This window comes from Lepisosteus platostomus, chromosome 3, assembly GCF_059453375.1.
Source record: "Lepisosteus platostomus isolate fLepPlt1 chromosome 3, fLepPlt1.hap1, whole genome shotgun sequence".
In the NCBI taxonomy this organism is placed as follows: Eukaryota; Metazoa; Chordata; class Actinopteri; order Semionotiformes; family Lepisosteidae; genus Lepisosteus; species Lepisosteus platostomus.
This window is the reverse complement of record NC_142613.1, coordinates 40,944,577-40,966,673: the sequence shown is the minus strand read 5'-3', so window position 1 is coordinate 40,966,673 and position 22,097 is coordinate 40,944,577.

Here is a 22,097-nt window from a genome sequence, read left to right as displayed (position 1 = left end):
CATAAATTGCCTTACACTCAAATTAAACACAAGCTGTCTTTAGCCCTCTAAGCTGGTTCATACAGAAATTTAGAGATCTAGGCTCAGAACACACAGCTTCATTAGCGAATACATATGCAGGACAACTAGAGAAGACGTTTTACAGAGGATGGATTTTTAGAAACATCCCATCAGACATCCCATCATATTCACAACGTGAAATCTAGAAAATAATATTACGTAACCAAAATCCGCAATATGGAAACAGAACCTGTGTAATTGTTGATAGATGATGTACTCGTAACATTTTTTCAAGACGAACTACAACATTTAAAAAATGACTTGTATGTACTTGATATCTCTAATCAATCCACGGGTCCCAGCACAAAACGAAAGTAAAACGCATACCGTTTCTCGCTTCTTATTGCTCAAAAGTAATTTGACCGTATGAAATGCATAATATAAACCTAGAAACATATACGTGAGCAGTACTTAAGCACTGTAGTATCGGTGTTAAGACATACCTCTCAAATACTGTAAATCAAGTTAAAAATATCTCAAGACCGATTCTGGTCGTAATGAAACCATGCAAGGGAGTTTTTATGTCCGTTGCAGTTCTTTTGCAACATGAATATAATTATATCGTTATTAATTTCTTGAGATACGCGATTCCATATTATATTCCCTTTTAATCAAATTCTAAAAGAATGCTTGTTGACTCCGGTATCACGTTAGTTAAAGACTTCGAAGCTTACAATGTTTAGGGAGAAATGGAATACCGGTGTGTATTTTTTTCTTTAAAGTACCGAGACCAGCCATATACTGTATGTTTATGTTAAGATTTCCCTTCAGTGGTAAAATTAGATATGAATATTCAATACTTAAACGGGCACAGTTAAGACATTAAATATACATATACATATTGTATACAGTACAGTTTACATACGGTAATATGTTTATGTTACGCGATTAAAAAATAAATAAAACTGGAAGGTCCAGCACCACCATTATGTTTATATGGTTGTTTTTGTTGGTTGGTTGTTATTATGGTTATTAATAATATGATCTATAGTTGAAATCTGAGCCTAAATAAAAAGAAAAAGCAAGTGATTAGGTTTATGAGCAATCTAATTACTTATTCGTTTAAAACGCTATATAAAATAAAGTTTATTATTAATTTGCTGGACAGAGCGGTGAACATTATTATGCATAAGACAAAGATAACGATCCTGATCAGTTTAGAAATCTGTGTACGCTGTAAGGTTTTTACTTCTTAAACTTTTAAAATACACGTTTTGAATAGAAAGAAATCCTCTTCCTGGTAGTGTGTATAGCACACCAGCACGTCTTTTTTCTCCAATCAGAGGGGTGTCAGATAGTGTCAGCCAATCACCATTCTGCGTTGGGTAGCAACGGGTGACTGTTCTCAGGCGGAAGATGTAAACAGCTTAATGTTCGTGTTAAATAATTTTTTTTTAATTCAATTAAACGGGCACAGTTAAGACATTAAATATACATATACATACTGTATACAGTACAGTTTGCATACGGTAATATGTTTATGTTACGCGATTAAAAAATAAATAAATAAAAATGAAAAGTCCAGCACCAGCTGGATTCGAACACACAACCTGCCAGTTGGTAGTCTCGCACATAGACCAGTAGGCTACAAGACAGCTCGCATGATCAGGTAGGCGAAACAGCCTTACACAGTCCTGCCGCAGTACACGGATATAATCATACCGTTATTAAATTCTTTAGATACACGATTCCATATTATATTCCCTTTTAATCAAATTCTAAAAGTATGCTTGTTGACTCCGGTATCACGTTAGTTAAAGACTTCAAAGCTTACAATGTTTAGGGAGAAATGGAATACTGGTGTGTATTTTTTTCTTTAAAGTACCAAGACCAGCCATATACTGTATGTTTACGTTCCAAAATTAATATCGTTTATGGCCTTCACACGCGTTACAGTATGCTCCTATTCTTTTTATGCTCAGCTACTAAGATTTCCCTTCAGTGGTAAAATTCAATATCTACAACGGGCACAGTAAAGACGTTTACAGTAAGTCTTTCTACGACAGACCAACGGACCACGAGTGCCCCTGTCGGTCAACCAATCACGTACCGCGGTATCGCGTGTCATCATACCTGCGGTATCTGTACTGCGGTGTCTGTACCGCGCACTTTGAATGGCTGCATCTGTATGTGGGGAAACTAAGTCTTCCTTCATTTGTCAGCAAGAACACCATCCTAGAAACAAATGGTCATTTGTGACAGGACTAAACCACCACAGAACCCCCCAAACGAAGCTAAAGCAGAATGTTATAGTACAGAGCCGACTTCAAAACCAATACCAAGGAAATCAAAGAAAGAAAAAAATCATGTACTCATACAAGTGCATAGTAATTCATAGTAATTCACTGATAGTAGGTAAAAAGCCTCACTCAAAAAGAAAGTTAGTAGAACTATCCTTCTTTAGAGAGATTTCTTCACTGAAAAAGGTGAGACTCAAAGAGTAGCAATAAATGTATTAATTTCAAATGGAGCCTCAAAAGAACTGTTTCTCACTTGGATGCAATACCTGGAGTGATGGTAAATAGATCAGAACATTTTGAGTCCCTTTCAGCCACAGCTTGTCTATTACTCCAGCAAGTGTTTTCCTCTCAGCTCCTGTTGCTGGTGAGTAACTGGTAAGGAAAAACAGCAGACTTCCATCTGTCCTGCTAGGGTGGGTGCTCTGAGCTTCCCAAAGAATAGCTTGATAATCTGTGTAGTGCAGCAGGTTGAAGATGAGGGTCCTCAGCCTCTCAAACCTGTCCGCCAAACTGCCATAGACCCATGTGAAATGAATTTTAAGCAGATACAGTGCCGTGGTGATAAAAAGACTGATCAAAAAGAAAAATAACACAGAAAAAGAAAATATGGCTCTGAACTGAGGACGAATGAAAAACAGGGGGTTATCAAGCAGGAGCTCATTGAGTTGTGGCCATCACATACTGCTTGTAATTAGAAGTCTTGAGAGATTCTACCTTGAGCTTAAATTGAATTTATATAATTCCAAATTCTAAACATAACCCAATGTTTAAAGTCTGAAACAGTTTGAAGCCAGCCACTATAATAAGGGAAATGCACTTTATCTTTTGTGTACTGTATTGTTTGGTCACAGCAAAACCAACTGTTATCAAGAGTTAATCTGATTTTAAGGTACTGAATTGTCATACCATATGTAAAAAAAATCCTAAAATAATAATTTGAAAAAAAAAACATAACACAAAACTGTGGTGTCCTATTTGTAGATTTTCTAAATCTGTTTTCAGTTTAAAATGGTTTCTGTGATCTGCTTTGGCACTCTTGAGTATAATGCTTTAATTGTGATGGTTGAACATTTGTGAAAGACTATTTTTTTTTGTTTTCCCTTCAATGTTACAATTTGATAGTTAATTGAAAAGTATATCTTTCTTTTTTCATTCCTCAGACTTCAATTATGTGTTGTGTTATTCTGTTGAGAATAATTTCCTCAATTATGTCTTAAATATCGATGCAAGTGTTATCATAATTTCTTAAAGAATGTTATCTTTACATATTATGTTATCTGAACTCCAAGAGAAAAAAATAATGATTTATGGTTGAGTAAATACAATATTAAAATACCTTAAATTATTTACTACAGTGTAAGTTAATCCTGTTTTTTTTCAGACCACCTTTAAACTTTTCCAGACCACCTTCTCGATAAGAGTTCTCAGTAATAAGATCACTTTTTCCTTGGTTCATTGTTCATAAGCTGCAGAGTGTTTTGACACAACTAAACAATTAGCAGTAGTGAATGAGTAATTAAAGAAATGTAACCACACTAAAATTATATCAGATGCATAAAGATATATTGTGATTCAAAGGAGCTGTCATTTAGCATAATGGTGCTTGGATAAAACACTAGGGGAATGTGGTTCAAAGAGTACTAAAAAATTATTGTTCATCACAACTTGCAATTTAACATTGTTAACAATGAAGCAGATCTTGCTGCAGAGAAATGTTCATTTTTTCCATTGGTGTTTAAAATAAAAATGTGGGTAATTGCATAGATTAATAATTATAATGCATACTAAGAAGAGAGTATTGATATACCGCATGTATAGATATTGTTAAAGAAACTATTTAAAAGCATGATGATTTTTATTTACTGTAATTCAGACTATATGTGTTATGCCACGGCTGTTTGTATCCAAGCGCAAGAGACCAGAGAGCCAAAAGAGGCCCAACTGTGAGGGTTAGAGCACTCTGGAACAACAGAGAGAAAGTGATGAGGGAATTAAGAAGTATAGTAAGTGAGTAACCATGCTTAGACAGTGCTTAGATACAGATGCAGCCATTCAAAGTGCGCGGTACAGACACATACCGGAGGTAATTGGCTACGGCGTCGCGCATTGTGACGCAAGATGACGCGCGGTACAGTGGTTCGTGATTGGTTGACCGACAGGGGCACTCTTGGTCCGTTGGTCTGTCGTAGAAAGACTTACAGTAAACGTCTTTACTGTGCCCGTTGTAGATATTGAATTTTACCACTGAAGGGAAATCTTAGTAGCTGAGCATAAAAAGAATAGGAGCATACTCTAACGCGTGTGAAGGCCATAAACGATATTAATTTTGGAACATAAACATACATTATATGGCTGGTCTTGGTACTTTAAAGAAAAAATACACACCAGTATTCCATTTCTCCCTAAACATTTTAAGCATCGAAGTCTTTAACTAAAGAGATACCGGAGTCAACAAGCATACTTTTAGAATTTGATTAAAAGGGAATATAATATGGAATCGCGTATCTAAAGAAATTAATAACGATATAATTATATTCATGTACCGCAACACAACAATAGTACACGCTGTACATTGTCTGTCGATAATGTTTCTGTAGTGCTTTTTCAGCACTCTGCATGTGACCTTGCTGGTGGCGCTGTGGGTTAGGTTCCTGTCTCCCATGTCACACGGTCTGTGATCGAATCCCACTGGAACTATGACTTTTTTTTAACAAACATTTCTTTGAAAAAATGAAACGTTTCCCTTGGTCAGAGATTAAATAAAACCTCACTCGCACCAAACAAATTTATATTTCTAAATATCACAACATGATCGGATTTAAGTCTTTTTAATAACAATGAATAGTCACCTATGCATTACAAAATAAACATTTATATTGATTTGGATCGCGTTTTTAACGCGTTTAAATATATGTGTTTAAAGGCGATATATAAAAGCGCTGATTCTTATGGAATGTGTTCCGCTGGGGATTCAAAAAATTTATTTTTTGGGGAAAAATCTGATCATGTTTCTCTATAACAATAATAAAAAACTTTATTTTACATATCACCTTTAAAAGTGTGTAGCGGCAATGCTTGTTAATAAGACAGAATTAAGCGTTGGTATGCTTTCCTAAAGGAGGCCCCATCTCACCCTCCATCTCTGTGGTGCAGCCACAGAGAAAGTATTCATGCAGGCTGATTTAAGATGTTTTCTTTTGATAAGGAACAAGCTCCCAGACGGGGATGCACTTAGCTAAGCCTGGCTATCATGATCAATGGTCATCCATTGGCGCCTATCAGTGTAGGGAGTGCCGAATGGACATCTGAACTGCATTCCTAAGTGTCAAGAGTAAGTGACTTATATCTCACCTTGACCAACCAATCAGGGACTGGCAGGGCGTGGTAATACCACGTGGGTCTCCAATGCCAGCCAAACTCTCAACCAATCAGCACACATCTGGGACTTGGTCAAAAAGGGAGCGCAAGCTCAGATCGGGGCTCTCCTTGGCCATTTTTGCGCATCCTCAGAGACAATCACGTGACAACTGCTGTTGTCTGCAAAAGGACTTGGACTTTGTTCAAAGTGCGAGGCTGAGGATCCCGTACGTACTCAGAATTCTACCAACGTGAATGCTCCGCTTGATCAACGGCAGCCTACAGTTGGACCCCCGTCGACAACCTGAATAGCTTATTGAGAAGCAGCGCTGGACCAGGAACGAACCAGCTTCTTCCCAGGCAAAAGAGTGACTTGTGAGGACTCGCGGTCACACTCTGTGCATAGAGACTTTCTACTAGCCAGCCGGACTGCTGGTAGATCCCCTCGGAGCAACGACTGCCCTGCGCGCCGCAGTCAGAGGCTGCAACAGAGCCTGTCAGCTGGTTTGGTGTTCGTGCCGGGAAATTCCAAATCCATACACAGTGGATAAGTAAACCCCATGTTCTACATTGTGTCTCGAGAATTCAATTGTACCTCAACACAAGTTGTTATCAATTTAATTCATGAGTAATGTATTTACTTCCGAGTTTAGAGTAACAGTGGGTAATAACACTGATTAGCGATTTGGTAACCGAACGATATATATTGACATATATTCTCTGTTGTGTATCTCTTTGTGTTTGCATCTCTTCGAGATTATATACCTTGTATATTGATAACCCTCACAGTAAGGTCTGCCGCTCGTATCCAGGCAGACTAGTATATGTTTGGTGCACAGTTTATATTAATAAATGTATCTCGTGTATTGAACACGTGTGTGTGCGTTGTTAGTTGTTCTGACGATTGATTTTCTAAAAGCCCCAACGAACAACCTCGTGATTACTGCTACAATTAATAATTGTCTCAGTAAACCCATCAAACCACTACAAGTGGCATCTCAAAACAATACAGTAGATGTAAACCACAGATTACAATCCCCAGACAATACCCAGACAAACGCAAACGCGTTTTTAATAAAATGCTTTCATTCATTCAACAGAGAGAGCGTAAAACCTGGGTGTAACAGCTGTTCCTTTTTCTGATCACTCGCTCTCTGGATAAACGTCTCGCCTGTCCTGTTCTTTGTTTTCCTAATTTGCCGATTATGCCTGCTGCGATCCACTCCTACCCTCACACCTAAAGAAGACTGTTTTAAATTTCTTTGCGCATCCTTAAGGTGATATCACATAAAGGTGATATGTAAAATAATGTTTTTTTATTATTGTTACAGAGAAACATGATCAGATTTTCCCCGGTTCAGAAAAAAAGATCTAAAATATACTAGTTAAGAAAAATAAATCTAAACGGGGAGAAAGCTATGCTGAAAGTTTATTAAGATACTTAGAAGACAAAGATATCAATTTATTTTAGTTAAAATTTTATATATCACCTTTAAAAGTGGAATCTCAAAGCAAAGTAAATACCCAATACTGATTCTTCCCATCTGTCATGCTTATAAAACACCTTGAATTGAATTGAATTGAGGGAGAGAGGGGGGAGGGCGAGCGAGATAACCAAGACGTAAGGCAAATAAGATACACTCCATAGACATTCACAACAGTGACATATGAAACGTTTGCACATATAGTTAAGTTATTACTTGGTTTTCAAAGTGCAATGAAATACAATATTGTTGTTGCTGCTGTTCTTGTTGTTTTTATCCTGTAAAGCGTTTTGAGAAGCCACCTTTAAAGGCGATATATCCTGTAAAAGTGCTGATTCTTATGGAATGTGTTCCGCCGGGGATTCATATTTTTTTTTATTTTTTTTTTAATCGCGTATCTAAGGAAATCTCAGTATAACTTTGTTCATGCACAAACAGTGGCATGCTACATTATTAATTTGGGTGTCTCCTCTTGCCAGAAAGCTCTAAATTGCATTTTGAGTGCAGTTTTTGACTTTTTCTAAATTGCAACCCATAAATAAACTGCGACACTTTAAACTGCGACACTTATCATTCAACCAGAGCTCGAAATATCACAAGGACCCTCAAGAGCACAGCAAAGACTGTATTAAAAGACTGTATCACACCTAAAGAAGACTATTTTAAATTTCTTGGTGCAGTTCATTGTGCAATTAACCCTTGTATGTGCTGTCCACGCTCAAAATGCAATTTAAAAAAAGTCAAAAACCGCGCTCAAAATGCAATTTAGAGCTTTCTGGCAAGAGGAGACACCCAAATCAATAATGTAACATGCCACTGTTTGTGCATGAACAGGGTTATACTGCTATTCCCTTTGATACCCGATTAAAAAAAAATAAAAAATGTTTTGAATCCCCGGCGGAACCGGGCATCCATATGAATCAAGTAACAGGTTTATTCCATGCTGAAAAAAAGAAGAAAGAAAACACATTCCATAAGAATTGACTGAGCTCCGCTCTGCACCACGCAATGATCCCCCCAGAGTCTCTGCCCCGGGTTATTTGGGTTTTTAGACAGAGGGTAAAAAACTCTCTCTCTCGCTTGACCTCCCCCTCCCTGTGTATTGTCTGTTTTTTTGTTAACAAGGCTCGCCAGCTAATGTGAATCGAAACCTGTCTTTCTAGCTTTTAAAGTCGTGTGATGTGTAAACCACAATTCAAATAGAGAAAAAGGAGCTGACTGACAAGATTTAAGATGTGGCTGTCAATGTTGGATGAAAAAAAACACATTGCCCGACGTTTGCTGCATTGCTTGAAAAATAACTTTATTTCGAGAGACTGGATAAGTAATTCAAGTGGTTTTTTTAACTTCCTGAAAAACAACTAATAATTTAACTATATGTGCAAACGTTTTATGATATGTCGCTGTTGTGAATGTCTGTGGACATGTGCTGGCTGGACAGGAGGCTCTACTGTACACAGAAAGGGGCGGGAGGAGGGGACAAGCCGATACATACTCTTAGAGTTTGATTAATAGGGAATATAATACAAAAATATAGTACTAAAAATAAGATACACTCTAAAGACATTCACAACGGCGACTGTCAGAAGATAGGACACAGCGGCTCAGGCACCCGCTGAATGGAAAAGGGGCACTTTAATGTTCTGAAGCCAATACTTCAATACTTTAATATTCTTTTCTGTATGTTTAAAAATAGTGGGTACTGGCCTAATTCGTCCCTGCTCCCGTTGTTAGGTGTTAATGTGTTGTTAAGTGTGAATTTGTACCTGTTTCCCTGAGGTCTGGCTTTTTTTCTGGAAAACCATAACTCTGGTCTTGTCCAGATTGACTGTCGGCGCCCAGGTCTGACAGTGCTGCTCCAGCAGTGCCAGGTTCTGGCGCAGCCTCTGTTCTGTGGGCGACAGCGGGACCAGGTCGTCTGCAAAGAGCAGGATCTCGATTTCCATAATTAATGCAGATCAGTAAATCAAGGGACAAAACAACTATTGCGCCCGGGTCCTCAATGGGCTTTGACGTGCTAATGCGTTGGTTTAACAGTCCGGGTGTGGCAAGCCTCTAATGTCTCCCGACTTCGGCAAAAGGCACCCGCCTTTCATTGGAAGACAATGAACATTCTATCCGTACATGTGAATATAGCATAAATACATCAAGGGATTGGATGAGCTCCCATCACAAAAAAAAACTGCGAACCTGCACTACAGCGACCACAGTACAGTATGGAGACCAAGACCTTTTACGGGAAGAGACGCGGTGCTTCTGCCGCCCCAGCTTCCAAAGAGCGAAGGGTAAGCAAATACAGCAGACTTCATCTGAAATACGTGATTACAGCGCATATTACAAGGTATTATTGCCGTTTTGAATTTTAAATTCAATTATAATTATTTCTTCGTAGCCTGTTCTTCAAGAAAACACAGCACCGGCAAAACGATCTTCGAAATCTACCACCAGGACAGTAAAAAAGAAAGCGGTAAGACGGAAAAAAAGAAAAGTTTATTTTGACGTCTGTTCCGTGACTGATGAATACTACTGTGTGACTTTATTTCTTAAGTGAATTATGTTATTTTGCCAAAGGCTGTGGGTCTCTGCTCTCGGGCACTGACCAGGGTGCCAACCTGTAGAAGCAGCACCTGTGTGGAGACATTTCGGCAGCAGCAGGAGCAGTACTACGCATTACTGGGGAGGATTGGGAGGCTAGAGACACTCCTGAAAATACAGAGGAAGGAGACAGTATGTTCCAGCAGTCAAACCGTTGAGCAGCTGTCTCCCGAAAAGTGCCTCTCCCCGCCGCGCCGGTTGCAATGCCTGGCAGAAGCTCTGCCCCCCGCAGAGCACACATCGCCTCAGGACACTCCATCCCGGCCTCTCCGCTCACCACCGTGCAGGAATTTGTTGATGCTGTCCCCGCCGTCTATATCCCCCCAGGAAGCACCGTTTACAGAGCGGAATTCACAGACGCCAGTGGGACGAATAATTCTCCCAGATATCCAACTGTTACCCATCACTCAGGAGATGGAGGGGGGGTTGTACTTGCAGTGCATCGGCATAGACGGGAGAGCAAGAGCCGACCGCTACGCCGCCCTCGTGTTTCAAAATCTTGTGAGTTTTGAAATTTACTGGGGGTGGACCACGTCTGTAAATTTCGATGGGTCCAGAGGCTAAAGTGCCTTGCCTTGCAATCTCCGGCAAACCATTAGTAGCATGGTGAATCGGAGATTCTCAACCCTTACTTCGTGCGACTGGAAAAGAATTCGTGATCGGATCAACGAAATGCTTCGTAGAAGGAGGCGCTCTTTACCTCTAGTCTAACAGTCTGTCCACAAACAAAACATTCCTGTTAGACAAGAGGAATTGAAAAAAAACAATTACTTTTGTCAATGGAAACCGGTGTGTGTGTCTCTCTCTGCTGGATGTCCCTCTCACTCTCTGCTGAATAAATAAAAGCATTTTATTAAAAACGCGTTTGCGTTTGTCTGGTATTTACTTTGGTCCCTTTTAACTGTTTTTCCATCTACTGTATTGCTTTGAGATGCCACTTTTAAAGGTGATATGTAAAATAAAGTTTTTTATTATTGTTATAGAGAAACATGATCAGATTTTCCCTGGTTCAGAAAAAAAGATCTAAAGTGCTACACCTAACTTTCTTATTTCAATGTATTTAAAGCAGTGAACTACTGTAGGTGTAACATAACATTCAGAAATACAATCGAGAATAGTTTTGTGGTGTTTGTTTAGATGAAACGTTCCTTAAACGTATAACGTAACAAAATTAAAGACGATTAAAATCTGTAATCATTCCACTTGTACTGTATGTCATCGGAAAGTTTCTGCTTTGTGTAAGGATGGTATCAAAAAGTAATCTTAAGTGGTGAGAAAGTTGTGCTCAATGTATTTAAGGGACTTAAAAGTAAAAGGAGATGCTTCATATTGCTTGACTAATTTAAAAAACTAAGTTATAAATGCAGACGCTCCCTCGGTGCCGCGCCGGGTGTAAATATCAAAATATACATTCGTCCCGGGCAGAGGCCGAAGAGCGCCCGGCTGGGGTGCGCGGGGAAGAGCAGGACAGGAGTGAAAGTGGTCAGGGCGGGGTTTAGGAAGGCGTACAGTCTGGGCAGGTATAGATTACACTTTTCTAAAATGTATTTGAAAAATAAAAATGATTACAATCTAATCCTTCCACGTTTGATCAAAAATCCTAAGAAAAATAAATCTAAACGGGTAGAAAGCTATGCTGAAAGTTTATTAAGATACTTAGAAGACAAAGATACTGTATCAATTTATGTTGCATTAGTCTGATTATGATTAAAAAAACACATATAATTAAATACGCGTTTGCGATTTAAATCAAAAAACGATTTAAATCAATATAAATGTTTATATTGTAACGCATACTGTCCAGCCTCCATTTCTCTATAAAAATTTACTCTATTACACACACACACAATAGAAGCAGGAAGCAGAAGCAGGGACCGTTGTCAGAAGGGAAGAAGGTGACTATTCATTGTTATCAAAAATGACTTAGAATCTATCATGTTGTGATATTTTGAAATATAAAAGTCAGTTGATTGTCCATAATATTGCTATTCTATTTTTTCGAAGAAATCTTTGTTAAAAGAAAAGTCCAGCACCAGCTGGAGTTGAACACACAACCCGTGAGTTGGTAATCAGGCACGTAGACCAGTGGGCTACAAGGGAAGTCGCATGAAGCAAGAGGCGAAACATCCCTACACAGCCCTGTCGCAGTACACGAATATAATCATATCGTTATTAATTTCTTGAGATACGCGATTCCATATAATATTCCCTTTTAATCAAATTCTAAAAGTATGCTTGTTGAATCCGGTATCACGTTAGTTAAAGTCTTCGATGCTTAAAATGTTTAGGGAGAAATGGAATACTGGTGTGTATGTTTTCTTTAAAGTACCAAGACCAGCCATATACTGTATGTTTAAGTTCCAAAATTAATATCGTTTATGGCCTTCACACGCATTGCAGTATGCTCCTATTCTTTTTATGCTCAGGCACTAAGATTTCCCTTCAGTGGTAAAATTCCATATTAATATTCAATACTTAAACGGGCACAGTTAAGACATTAAATATACATATACATACTGTATACAGTACAGTTTGCATACGGTAATATGTTTATGTTCCTAAATCAATCTCTTTTATGAGCATGTGAAAGGCATGGTGAATCGGAGATTCTCAAAAATTACTGTACTTTGCATGATTGGAAACAAATGCGTGATTGCGAAATGCTGTGGTGTTACTTTTACAAAGAGGGTCAATGAAAAAAAGAATGTGGACCAGGGCAATACTTTGAGTTTACACTTACAGCTTGTCCAAGGTCATTCATTATTAATACTATTAGTAATATCTTCGTTAAAGACTTTGATGGCGACAGCTCAAACATGAGAGGTTGAGCTTTATTAGCTCCACCTTGCGGAAATTCCGGATACTATTATTTTGCTTGCCGTATTATAGGAGAATTTACGGTAACTAGCGGTATTTACCGGTAACTCGCGGTTGACTGCGTACAGTGTACAGGAAAATAATGCGGTATCGCCCCCGCATTTTGAATGGCTGCATCTGTAGCACCAGCCGGACAGTATGGACAACCGGGCACCTGGCAGGGAACTGGGTTCCATGGCAGAGTGAAGAGGCAAGAAGGCTGGGCAGGAAATTCAAGCCCGAGTGGTCGATAAGGAAGTGTGCAAACATTCATGTGCATGAATAGTGCACTCTGGGGGGTCTGCTCTTTAGACCAGGGTAACACTCTCCTGCATGGAGTGTGTGCTGCTTCAGTGGTGGAACAAGGGTAGTTCAAGGTCAGTCCCATGATTATGGAAGGTGTCCTGGAAAGGAGCCGAGAATGAGGGCAACTAGACAGGGGTCTAGAGTTCCAAGGCAGCTCTAAGCAAAATACAGTAAATGACAGAGGCAATTGCTAGGATGATACTCATCATAGTGTTCCACAGGTAGCTAATAACAGATGCTGAAAGTTGCCAAATCAGGCATTCTGTTTTGGTGCTAGAATGAGCTTTTAAGATGTTGAAAATTGCCTTTATTGTTTTTAAGCATCAGAAACAGATGACAGTATCAGAAAGTAACCTATTAAATGGCAATTAATGAGCTAAGACACCATATACCAATACTTAATGCATAAGCATAATTTCTTTCATCGCAATTTCATGTATAATTAAGCTCTTCAGCACTCATGGTGGCTTTGGATATGTGCCTTTGCATTCAACCAGCATGTGGAGAATGTGTCTTAAATCTGTAGTTAAATCCTAAAGAAAGTAGTGCCTTTGCTAACATTTTCCAGATCTTTAAGGGAATCATATACACATTCTAAGATTTGGATGTATTGGCTCTCTGAATTGATTTAACATTCTATTTTATAATAAAACAAAAAAAGTGTACATATCTTATTACTCGACATTACATCAAAATTTAAGATTAATTCACACTTGATAGCAGCAAAATCTGTCCATGCAAAAGGATATACTCTATTGACTTTAGTACCAAATATGCTGTACTAAAGTATTTTTTTTCAGAACATTTTCACAAAAAAAAACATATTTTGTAATTTCTCCTAGTGTTTTATTCAGTAAATCTATTAAAATAGAATGCTTCAAATATTGCTTATAACATGTTGAAAACAAATGTTACCAGAATACATAGGTCTTATATTGTTATAATTGTCATTTATTAAATGTCTTAAAAGTGAGCATATGTCAAGAAAAAAATCATATTTTTCTGATGTTCAAATCTAAATCCTGCATATATTGAGCACCTGTGACTAACTCATGGAGCAAATTGTTCAGTGCTGCGGTTGCTGTTTTTTTAATAGATGTTTTTTATTTCTAACACGGAATCAGAATGTTGCTAACATTGTAGCTTTTCTTCATTTTGATTAAAATATCATTTTTGTCCTAACTAAAGTCAAACATTTGCAAATTAATTCTAATAATAAATGTAAATCTGAGCACCGTTTTTTTAATTATAAGCTCTGAATTAGAGTTGAACAGTTATTGTAATTATTTTGTTCCAGAAGATACAGGCAAGTTCTAACTAATGCAATTGAAATAAGGAGGATTGTAAATATCACTTGGTTTGAGGGATGAAAGCCCACAAACCAGGTAGCTTGGACCCACCTCAGATAGACCAAGGAAACACTGACCATGTCAAAAAGGGAATTGTTGTGAGGAGTTGACAAATGCAAGCATAGAATACAATTTATCCAGTACAGTCATCAGTGGGATTAGTCTGAGTTGAAAAAAAGTCATTTTAATATTCTCATCTTCCCTTACAATTACTATGATGCACACAACAGCTTGAATTGTTACATAAGGCTTATCTGAACTTCACAGATGTTCTCTCATCTCTGTTTTCCTTACTCGGTCTTGGGGCTTTTGAAAAAGGAAGTAAATAAAGCCCTTCCCTCTAGTTGGTGCTCTGAGAAACTTTGTAATAAATCAGTCATTGACCATGTCTACCAATACAGTTTCAGCTGCTAATATTTGATGATGTTTCACAGTCTATACAGTATATGACTGACTCATTAGAATAGGGAATAAACAAAATGTATGCTGTTACTGATGGACTGAAATCAGTACATACATGCTGAAATGGCATTAAGCCATAAAGATTAATCCTGGAGCAACCAAGGAAAGTCTGTATATTGAATACGGCAAAAAAATATATTTAGTGGAATGTAAGTTCTGTAGCAAAAGCAAAGACATGCCCAAAGGGGCTTCAACAGTCATTTAGTGGGAGCAGACAATTTCAAATGAACTGAGAAAGAGTATTGAAGGCCGAAAGAATAAGTGTGACTGTCTTTAGTACAAAATACAATATTGACTAGTACAGACCCTACTTCATTCCACTGAAAATGGGTCCTCTGCGAGCACCTATACAACCGAAAGAAATTGGCAAGACAAAAGCAGATGAACCCATCCCAGCTACACAGATCTACAGTAAAACATTGGACACGGAATGGCATATACTGTATAGCAGACCTCATAAACCAGCAAAACAAGGTATTTGCAAGGGCAAAGCCACACAATGAATGGGTAGATCCTAGAAAAAATGTAATTGTCTTTTATAGTATTTAATTGTCCTTTATAGTATTAAAGTAATTAAGAAATACTTAGAAATAGAAATTTTGGAATTGTTTGTGTTTTTGAATGCATAAACTGTAGGCCTGAGTGGTTCAGTTCTACAGAAAATGAAGCATAATCTACTGTTCATACACCAAAGAAGTCAACAAAGAGGCTTAGAAAGGGGCTATTTTGTTTTCAATACCCTGTAAATATTTGCAGGCTAGAGATAATGGATGATTATCATCAGCAAGTTGGGGTCTAAAAGCAAGGGTAATGTGATAGTTAAACAAAAATAAGGAGTAGCAACATTTATTAATTAAATGAAAAATTAGAAAAGAAATGTTTTTCTCTAGTGAAAACACATTAAAAACAAATACAATTGCCTTGACATTGAAACATGTAAATAATAAATGAGTAAAATATTGGGGGGCATTTATAAGCCAGCAGTACACTAAATAGGGGGTAGCATGGGTAGCCGTAGCAAAGGATGGACATTTGTATTCAGAGCCCTGTATAAGATAACAGAGACTGAGCTTGAGTCAAAAATGTAGAAGCTATGGACATACTAGAAAATACAAATCATACATAGGAAAAAAAGAAGGAAACTGTCAAGATTCTAATCCCTCCCCCTTAAGGGTGCTCCAGCTCTTTCACATTTTAGTTGATTTTGTGCATCTGCTCCCTGTTCCAGCCTCCCTTCAAAACCCAGACACTCACTCTGTCACGGGCTCTGCACTGGAACACAGATGCCCAGAGGCCTGCCTACCATCGAGTCGCCCTATGTCCGCAGATCAAGGGCATTGGCCTCCTATCGGCATCCTGAACTGATGAAGCGCCTGGTCCGGTTACCCCTTTTTTATCTCCCCGCCCCTTCATCGGATCCCGCTCCAGTTTTTAACTTTTTCATGTCTCTTGGATCGGATCACCTGGCTCTGGACTTTTGCCTGCACTGGATTTCCCTTCGGACTCCCCTTGGACTGTTTGCCTAGACCACACCTCTCTGAGCACCTGAGCACCTTCGTCACGCCCCCCTGTTCGTCTACCAGCCCAGTTCCTCATCTCCTACCCGTGTCTGTTCACTCCCTTCCAGCTACTGCTATCTACATAGTGTCCTGAAAAAACGCTTCGTAACAGAAAACAGGAGAATTAGTGGAAAGAGAGGAAGGATTTAAGAGAACAGCACAAGCTGGTAGTGGGTAGGATGATCCTGTTGTGTTGTGTACAGTATTAAAAAAGAGCAAAGAACTATAGATATAAGAGCTACCAAGAAAGCAAAAGAAAAGCTAAAAATATTAACAGCACAGTGGAGACTGAGTTTCCGTATACTAAGGGAACATTTACCTGTTGGTCCTTGTAGGCTGTGAATGGAATGTTGAAAAGGCATCCCTCTTACTGAGGCTGTATTTTAGCTTACATTTACAGAAGATGTGTACATAGAAAACATTTTTGCTGAAACAGAAGGAAAATGAATAACCATGTATGTGTGAAACATTTATAACCGGGTCAGTGGTCCAGTCAATTCAATTCAATGCTAGATGCAATCATGGCACTTTGGTGAAATGAAGTGCAGTAGGGTTAGACAGATAAATCTCTAGCTTCTGCCTTTGAAGCACTTTTTAGATCTTTTTTTTTCCACAAAACAGTTGTAAACTTAGCATGCCAAAAGAAATAACTGAGGACCCTGTTCACACAGGCTGAGTTATTAGCACTGAAACCTTATGTTGTGAATGGACTATAATAGAATAATATATACAGTAATATCTGATTTACCCCACTGAGTAGTCCAGAGGTAGCAGGACTCTCTGATTCATTATTCATAGAAGTTAGTTTTAACCAAATATATAAAGATCCCTTGTTCAGTCCGTGTTCCAAAAGTTCGTAAAATCCAACAAATCCAAATCGCAAGCTGTATACCGTTATCCTTTATTTATTCCGTAAATCCGTTGTCCTTAAATCTTTATCCACTCCAACCAAACTCCATTATTTTCTCCAAAACGCATTCACCTACTGGCTTCCGCGCCGATTCACTGTTTCCAGAGCATTTATATTTTGTTTCCTGATGAGACCCACCTGCGTCTCGTTGTCTTTCAAACTGAGCCCTTTCCATCTGCGGGTCAGCTGGTTTCTCTTAGCGGCCATCTTGGTCAGGTCTAAGTCAAGTATAGTGAGCAGATCATTCCTAAAATACCTGTCCTGGATGACCCTTCCTCTGGTCCTCTTACAATACATTTTTGTAATATTTAGAAACACTAACATGTAGTCAAACATTTTGATTTGTCGTAAAAATGACATGGTTGTCTTGAAATTATAAATATATATAGTATAAGATAATGTACTCTGCCTTAGTTATAATAAGTAGTTTTTTTTTTACTCTACAATCATGCCTTTCATTTAAATAAACTGCATTTAATACATTCCTGTTATTCTATTGAAACAAAAATTAAATTCTTAAAACCTTAAAATCTTTAATATGAAAGACGATAGACTGAAAAGCAATTCAGAATGAATTAATGGTCATTTCTTTAATGGGAGTTCATTGGTTTTTATCTCTGGTTTCATCATCCTGCACCAGTGAGCTCACAAAGCCAACTATAAGATCTAGAAAGTTTGCGGTAAACTCTTATGATTTATAATACTTATCATTAATAAAGTAGAATTTTCAAAATGAATGCAATTACACATTTGGTTTTCAAATACAGAAATGTATTAGTTGTTACCCTCCCTTGGATAAGGCAGTCACATGGATCTGCACACCCCAACCCCCCCAATGCTCCAGAAGTGAACATTTTTAAAATTCCTGCAATAAACTCAGATGCAATGAAAAAGACTACTTTTGATTTTTTTTTCTCTCCCTACCCCTAACTACCCTTTTCACAACACACTACTAGTAAAAACCAAGAGAGAATGTGGGCACACATCCTTCCTCAGTAATATAAATAATTATCAAATTGACAAAAAAACAAACCTTTTTTCAATATCTAGAGTCTTTTTGTCAACCTCTAGTGGTACGTTTGGTGCTATTGCAGTCCCTTCATTTACCAAACTGCTGCAGTGAGCTGGATAGATACCCCTTCATGGCAAAAAAAAACACAGAAGAATAAACATATTTTGAACATACAGTATAACCTTTCCGTGTGTTTACTCTAAAGCAAAAACACTTAAAGAGCATAACACAACTTTGTGCAAAAATATACTTAATTTAGTTAAATCTTTAAAACTCATCCATGATCTGGATGTCAGTAACTTCAGAGGAGAGCAGAAGCAGTAACACACTTCATTCATAACATTCAGTCTTCTTCACCCTCAGCTGTTGCCTCTGCCAACACTTCCAAATTCTAGCATTGAAACTTTCCTTTATTTCAGTAGTTCAACTTAAAACACTCCAAAAGGCAAACCCTTCATTTGTAGTTTTAATAAATGTTTCAATTCTCCTTAATTCTCAGAATACAACCTTGACATTTCAGCAACGATACACACAATTTAGGGCATATATTAGGGCAGTCAATGACTAAATAATCATTAGAAATAATGCTGTAACATTTTGCTATAAAATGTATTTGACAGTTAATTAGGTCAACAGTTAATATGGTATTAGTTCCAGTTTTATTATGTAAAAAGTGTGGCTTGATTACTACACATCTGTTCTAGTAATAAAAATAATAATTGTGAAAATTAAATTAAAATAATGGGGAATTTTTTAAATCATGTGGCCAGATCAACTGAAATTGAAGATGGATATACTGGGAAATTGTATGAGCACATTACTATCACGTATGTTGGAAGGGCAAGCCATGGAATGGCCAGGAGAGCAATAAAGACCCTATGCGTAGCGGTAAAAGGGGCAACACGGAAGTTAGCCCAGGCTCAAGGGGTCAGATGATGTCGGTATAGAAACCTATGCCCTCAGGCCACAGACATGGGGTGACCTAGTGCTAGACGGGTCTCAGGACATCCGTAACCTCAATGCTGAACCAGGAGCAGAGCAGACACAGGAAGCAAATAGGCTACACAACAAGACACACCAGAAAGACATGAATAATCACAGGGAACTAGGAACAGGACAGAAGCAGAGCGCCCTCTAGGTGTACAAGGTGTGATAATTACTGTATGACTAATACTGCAAGTGTTGTCTGTTAAAGCACAAACCTAATAGTGCAACCTTCATGCTTATACGGCACTTTAGATGAAAGTGTTTACACTTCACCAAAGTTTGTACCAATTTGAAAGATCTATGGAACAGAAGCAGTCATTTTTATTTGCTTATTAGTTTGCTAAATTGTGACAGATAAAGAAAAGATCAGAACAGTACATTAACTCTCTGACTTTTATTTATTCAAATGTTAGAAGGAAAATGAAAATCCAAAGATGAAAAGACGTTTCTACAGTATATATGCAAGCATTGACAGATTACCCTTTAAACAGTAAATTATTTACTTTGTTCATATTCTGATTAGTCATCCCAATTTCCTAAGTGGAGGATAAAAAAGCTTGAGTCCTGTTTTTGTGCTATACTCTGTTGTGTATTTGAAGAATTTTGAAACCAATATTGCTTTTGTTAATTTAAAACATCCTGGCAGATAATAAAAAGACAGATGACACAGTTGTTCATCTTATAATTAAGGTGATAAGAATGAGACACAAAATAGAGATTTAGTTAGCAAAATCCTGAACAGTACAAATGTATCAGTGTAGCAAGTGTGGCAAGTGTTAGAACAGTTGTAATATATTCAATATATTCAATTTGTTATTAATATGAACTATAATAAAATGCCCACAGCCTCCTGAGTCTGTTTCTCTTTTCCACTATTTGAGGGATCATCTAAATATTACAAGAGCACTAAGGAAATATCTTCTAACAATATATTCCGCCAATCTTGAAAATATAATTGAATCCAAATTTACGGTTTATATGGCATATCCGTTAGAAAAAGTAGAACATAAAAAAGTCAATACTAAAAAATTCGTTAGATTTATGTAACAAGTAAAGTAAAAGAACTGTAAGAATCTGAAATTTAATGTTATACAGTATAAGAATAAATTACAGTATGTTCTTATCATAACATTAATGTAAATCACACATTTGAGTTTTCTTTTGTTTTCCCATTCTCATTATGAGCATCATGGTGTTGTAATCACAGCTTGTGAATTGTGTTCTGTTCATCACAATTTATATTAGGAGGCCTGCAACAAGGAGTTCTGCTTTTACACTCTCCTGAGTTATAATGACTTGTGGGATTTGGAACTGCAGGTGGAATATGATAGCATCAGCACTCACATCTGACACTGTTAGCCAGATGCGGTCAGCTGCCATCTTACCGTGTAACCATCTGTGAATTTAATAAGTAAAGAACCATGTTTGTCTACAACTGTGCCTTTACACCAGTGCAGACCAGTCCCATAAGGTGATGAACAGATTATTTTACTGTTGTTGAGTGTGGTGTTACATGTATCTATACACCGAACATAATGAGGAACCAGAAGACTTCTGTAGTAACGCTTCCTCTACAGCCACTGTTTTCTCACGGCATCCTTGAAAGTCTGCTCTGCTCACTTTGTTAGGCCATTTGAGCCTGGATGGTTAGTTGCAGAGTTCTCTCCACACACTCTTTTGTGGTAGGTTGTGCAGATGTGGTCTGGGAAGACATCAAGAACTGCACACATCAATCATGTTGAGCTTTCTTCAACACTCTTTTGGGTTAGTCAAGTGCAGTTATTTCTGAAGGGATTGACACAGAAGCTACAGATGCAGCCATTCAAAATGCACGGTACAAACCCGCGGTACGGTAAACTACCCACACCCACAAGTGATTGGGTGGCCAAAATGACCGACAGGGGCACTCCTGGTGCATTGGTTGGTAGTGAAAAGATTTAATCATTTAATCTCTGTACTGTGCACATTTTAATTCGCTTAGTTTTGAATATTTATATGGAATTTTACTAAAGGGAAATTTTAGTAGCTGAGCATAAAAAGAAGAGGAGCATAATGCATCTGAAGGTCATAAACGATATTAATTTAGGAACATAAACATTACTGTATGTACGTTAACTGTACTGTGTATGGCTGGTCTTGGTAGTTTAAAGAAAAAAGACACTTCTCCCTAAACATTTTAAGCATGAAAGTTTTATGAAACGGTACCCAAATATGCGATTGCTGTATAGAATGAATTTTAATTAAAAAAAATTATTTAACACGAAAATTAAGCTGTTTACATCTTCCGCCTGAGAACAGTCACCCGTTGCTACTGTAGCGGCGAGGCTTATTAATAACAAAGAATTAAGTGTTTCTGAGCTATCCCAAATTAGGCCTCATCTCTCTGTTCATCTCTGTGGTGCAGCCACAGAGAAACTATTCATGCAGGCTGATTTAAGTTTCCTTTGATTTAAGGTTTCCTAGGACAGCTCCCAAAGGGGGATGCACTTAGCTAAGCCTGGCTATCATGATCAATGGTCATCCATTGGCACCTATCTGTCTAGGGAGTGCCAGATGGACATCTGGACTGCATTCCTAAGTGTCAGGAGTAAGTGACTCATATCTCACCTTGATCAACCAATCAGGGACTGGTAGGGCCGAGTAACCCACGTGGGACTCTGATGCCCATGGAACTTTCAGCCAATCAACGAGCTGAAGTTCCTCCAGGTAAAAACAGGCAACACAGAGAGCCTGAGAGCTTCAGTAAGATTCAGTGAGATTCAGAAGGGATTCAGTAGGATTCTGTGGACTTTTCTAAAGGGAATTCAAAGGAGAATTCCAGGGCAGGACGGCCCAGGAGCAGAAGGCTCCCAAGGGCAGGACATTCTCGCAGCGCGCCTCCTGACCATCCTGAGACCCAGCCCGGACAACCACGGAACGG